This window comes from Trichechus manatus, unplaced genomic scaffold, assembly GCF_000243295.1.
Source record: "Trichechus manatus latirostris isolate Lorelei unplaced genomic scaffold, TriManLat1.0 scaffold00049, whole genome shotgun sequence".
Lineage (NCBI taxonomy): Eukaryota > Metazoa > Chordata > Mammalia > Sirenia > Trichechidae > Trichechus > Trichechus manatus.
The window spans coordinates 3,399,165-3,404,259 of NW_004443985.1; the positions used below are offsets into that span (position 1 = coordinate 3,399,165).

The 5,095-nt window shown below is 38.7% G+C and overlaps 1 non-coding gene across 1 annotated transcript; it reads left to right on the top strand.

Moving 5' to 3' along the window:
- Positions 1 to 3,280: 3,280 nt before the first annotated feature.
- LOC111820763 (U6 spliceosomal RNA) lies at positions 3,281 to 3,388 on the top strand. Its single transcript, XR_002824285.1, has one exon. It is a non-coding gene; the product is annotated as a U6 spliceosomal RNA (small nuclear RNA).
- The last annotated feature ends 1,707 nt before the right edge of the window (positions 3,389 to 5,095 follow it).

Genomic DNA, 5,095 nt, shown 5'->3' on the forward strand with positions numbered 1-5,095 from the left:
CTTACTGAGGAAGTGGACCATATACTTTTTCTGTAGCCACACAGCTTAAAAGGTATTTATCATGATGAACCGTTAATGACCTGTTCTAGACAAATAATATCTATAAGATCCAAAGGCTTCGCTGTTCTCCAGACAGATAAGAACTATTGTTGGAGCTTCTCTTGAGTGCCTAATCCACACTAGATAGAAAGGCACAATCCAAAGAAAACCATAGTTTCACAATTTAAGTTGAAAGAAAGAAGGTTAGGCTCCAGTTGACCTAGAAACTTTAAACACACATGCCAGTGGGAATTTTTTTTCCTCATTTTCCATTGCAAACAATGATTTGCAAGAGAAAGCCTTGCCTCTAATTGAAGTGTAGTTAAAACTGAAATGGATCCTTTCATGGAAACTCTATTATGAATTATATTTTTATTAAATACATGTCCATAAACATGTAAAAGTTAGCAATTGAAGGAACGTATTTCTTCATTAAAAGTAAATCCTAGAAGAGTTTGCATCATGCTTCAGAAGAAAGACAAAGAGAATACATCAAAAATTCAAAGTCATTAAATAATTTAGGACAAAGGTCAATACATGAATATATAACTCCTGTTTGTTTAATTTTTTGATTTCTGAAGTTCATGATACAGCCTATGTATGGTTATTTCTTTGGGGTTGAATGGAGTAGATCATTATTGCCAATGCTAGAATATCAAAGCTTGGTTTGTTTTATAATAGAATTTCAAAAAATTCAGCTGGAAAATTTTCCTTGGAGGTTCAAACTATAACAATGCAACAGCCATAAGTATTTGATCACTTGGTGGAAAGTATAGAAATTATCTGAGGACAATTTCCAAACTCACCCAACAGCTCAAAAAGCTCAGGAAACCATAAAGACAAGTTATTAGAATGACACCCTCGAGTGAATGAACTAACACTACAGTTTGATATAATCCAAAGGCACACAGATCAAGTGTTTAATAGGTGTCAGACACTGTGTCAGACACTGCATGGTTTGCAAAGATAGATGAGATGCAAAATAATTAGACACTATGGCTCTCCCATAATTATGGATTTATATTTGGCACTGTAACTGACTAATTGTATAAACCTGGGGAGGTTACTGACCTTTTCACAGCCCCAGCTTCATCATCTATAATGATGCTGACTTCAGTTGTTGTTGGGTGAACTAGGTGAGATGAAGTAGATCTAAAGACAACTGGGAGAGAAAGAGAAGCTGCTTGAATGAGACTTGGGTGGGAGGCTTTTCACTGTTGGCAGATAAAGGACTATAAGAATGTATACTCCTCTTGATGAAGGGAGGGCTTAAGAGATAAGCCAACATTAAATTAGTTGGGATTGCAGGCTTTGGGGAATGAGATCTAGAGTCAAGTGGTGTGTGTGTAATCTAATAATAACAATAATCATCCCAATAATAACAATAATGATGATAGCAAACATTTACTGAGTTCTGCATACCAGGACCCAGGGCTTACGTACCATTTTTATGTAGATTGCTCATTTATTTAGTGCATTGTCCGTGCTTTTTTATATAATTTCCATAGGTAATTATGGAATAGCACCAAAAAAGTACTCTTGTGACTGGAGTAGAATAAGAAATTTATAAAGAACATAGACAATGTATTCCAAATATTAGGAATTTATATAGACACTGATAATTCCTGGGAGTCCTTCTCTTTTGCCCATGACACTGTCCCCTCCTGGACCCACATAGGCACCTCTCAGCTTGCTGCTAGTCTTGTCTCCAGCCTATTGGATCTTAGAAATAAGAGGAGAACCCTCCATAGTCAATCTCAGATGACCTACCATTTTGATTCTTTCCCTCCTCTGGCCAGTGTCTACCTAGCCAACTCTTGATCAAAGCTAGTATGCATGAAACTTGTTGACCTGGAAGGCATGCCAGGAGAGGGAAATCTGAATCTTTTTGCTAGTGTCTGCCATCTTGTTTTTTTCAACCTTACGGTTTTATCTTTGTATATCAAAGTCACTTCCTGTCTGTATTACTATCTCTCATCTTTCTTCACTTCCAGTTCTCTAACCCATGCCTTTTTCTTGAATGCATTCCTATATTATGACCTGATTAGACTAACTTGCTTAGTTTGTCATTCCCAGTAAGAATAACTGAGATGATATGCAGAGAACGGGAAGGTTGACATTGAGATTTTGGGGATGACAAGAAATGAGTGGTTGATGTAGGGTGGAGGAAACGATCATTGAAAGTAAGGCAAAGAAGCATTTGTCCATCATGTCGGCTGGATTTTCGACGTGTATGTTGAAGCAACCAAGACTGATGACAAGAATCAAGAAGAAAAAGGCAAATGAGGGAGGATGGCTGAGAATTCAAGAGACGGCTGCAAGAGTGGGAGCTTTTGGCATTTGTCGTAAAATTGCTGAAGTTTTTGGAAGTAACGAAAGGAAAAAAAAGTCTGGAAGTAGTAATGGGGAGATGGAAGGACACCTACCTACCTCATTCTCCCAATACACAGGAACTTGAGGTTTAGGAGAAAGTCACAGTCATCTCTGAGAGGACTATAAGAAAAGTGGTGTCTTAGTTATTAGTGCTTCTCTAACAGAAATATCACAAGTGGATGGCTCTAACAAACAATAGTTTATTCTCTTACAGTCTAGGAGGCTAGAAGTCCAAATCCAGGGTGCCAGCTCCAGAGGAAGGCTTTCTCTCTGTCGGCTCTGGGGGAAGGTCCTTGGCATCAGTCTTCCTCTGGTCAAGGAGTTTCTCAGTGCAGGGATCCCAGGTCCAAAGGACACGCTCTGCTCCTGACTCTTTCTTGGTGGTGGGAGGTCCCTCTCCTTTTTGCTTGATTCTCTCTTTTATATCTCAAAAGAGATTGACTCAAGATACCACCTAATCCTATGGATTGAGTCCTACATCATTAACATAACTGCTTCTTATCCTGTCTCATTAACAGCATAGAGGTTAGGATTTACAACACATAGAATAATCACATCAGACCACAAAATGGAGGACAACCACACAATACTGGGAATCATGGCCTAGCCAAGATGGCATACATTTTGGGAGGGCACAGTTCAATCCATAACAAGCAGTGTCATTGGGTTCAGTCAGATTTCAGTTAGTGTAAGGAGCTAAAAAAAGTTTAAAAATTACTTATTTTTAAATAACTTCAGTTCATGGCTTTACTATAGCATTAGAAGTTCTTTCCTCTTTGGTATTTGACACAAAAATTGAAATGGAATATGGAACCCATTTTAATGTAGAAAAGTAACAATTTTCACTTATCAAAAGATTTACTTGTTAGTGCTTGCTTCCACAGCACATATACTAAAAATTGGAATGATACAGAGAAGATTAGCATGGCCCCTGCGCAAGGATGACACGAAAATTTGTGAAGCGTTCCATTAAAAAAAAAAAAAAAAAGATTTATTTGTTAAACAAATTTGTCATGAGCTCTTTTATCCACGGGAATAAGCCCCAGTTAGGATTTTCTTGGGTCAGTGTTGGAAAGGGAATCACTCCTCCATCAGGGTGAGGACTCATACATTGCATTTCCAGCTATGAAGAGGTTTTTAGTTCTATATGAATGCAGCTTTCACATCACAAAAGAATATCCATTTTCTTTTCTGAAGAAGTATCAGAACTAAAGATTAAAAAAATATGTCTTTTTAAGAGATCAAGTTTTGGTATATTCTTTTTTTCAATATTGCAGCATTGTCCTAAATACTTACCTTCTACTTCATGTGTGGTTCATCTCATGATATAAAGCAATCAAGTCATGACTGAGGCCAACTCTCTGAAGTAGAGTGGTTTTCTTAGAATGTAAGGAATGGTAGGGTTTCCTGTAGCGCCATATTGAAAATAGGTATCATGTTTCAGCTCCATGTCAGCTCCCAAGCTGTCTCTCACTGAAAGAAGTGGGAGGTCGTGGGGATGCCAGGTGCCTGGCTTTGTTCCGGACAACCCTGCATGGGGATGGCTGCCTAGGAAATACACTGATAAAACATTGAACATATAAGTGCCCACGATTTTCTAATACAGGGAGTTCCCCTGCTATTGTGGGGCCACATGACTTGTGGGCTAACGATCTCACTCTGTCTCTAAGGACTACTTGACACACTACCCTATTCTGCTGTTTTGTCAGTTGGATGAAAAAACCAGAGCATATGGACAAGTGAGTTCTGGTTCTGCTGTTGAGCCTGGCGCACCATACCAGACAATTCACACAAGCAAGTGTCAGGCCCAGTGTCTGTTTCTCTGCAGGATGCTGGGTCTTGTTCACAGAGGGTTTCTCTTTCTGTATCTTCCAATATTTTCATATGATCTAGCTGGGAACAAAAAGGAGTTTGTCCTCCATAAAAGGCTCTCAGTGTGGACAGCCTACATGATAGTGTCCCCAGCACTGTGAACTTCCAAACGAAGGCAGATGTTTCCAGAGAACTGACTTACACTAAAGGCGCACTTTCCAGGAGAAGTAGGCTGAACACGTTTCTTTTTCTTTTGTGGTCATTGTCTTTTCTGAAGCACACTCTGTCAAGAGTCCCTGTTTTGGATGAACCCGTTGAAGATAATAATTTAGAGTCAGAATAACCTCAGTAAAACCTTCTTATTTATGGATAGACAGGTACGGCTCCGGTTTGTTAATGGTAGAACTGGAAAGAGAACTTTATTTTTCTACCCTTTCCCCCAGTCACCTCCTTCTTCACGCCACAGTCCAGAGTGTTCCTTCTTCTGCTTTGGATGTGATATCACCTTAGCTTAAAGATGAAGCAAAAGTAAACATGAAATTAGATTTTTATTTATAGCAATATATAAATAGAAATAACTTCTATTTCAGGGTGACCAGTGGAAGCTAAATAAATACGAACGGGAACGTAAGGGTGATTTTACATCTATGGATATGGCCTTTTTTAAAAGCAGGAAGAGAGATATCATGAAACACAGCATACATAATGTTCTTAAATTGTTCATCGCAAGCTTTTAGGAAAGAAAACAGACAGGTGATCTGTTTACTGAGTCTCAATTTTCATATAGATTTAAAAGTTCTGGAAAAATAAGCTTCCACAAGCCAATGGCAGGGCAGACATTTCTCTGCATTTACTACACAGGCATTCACCT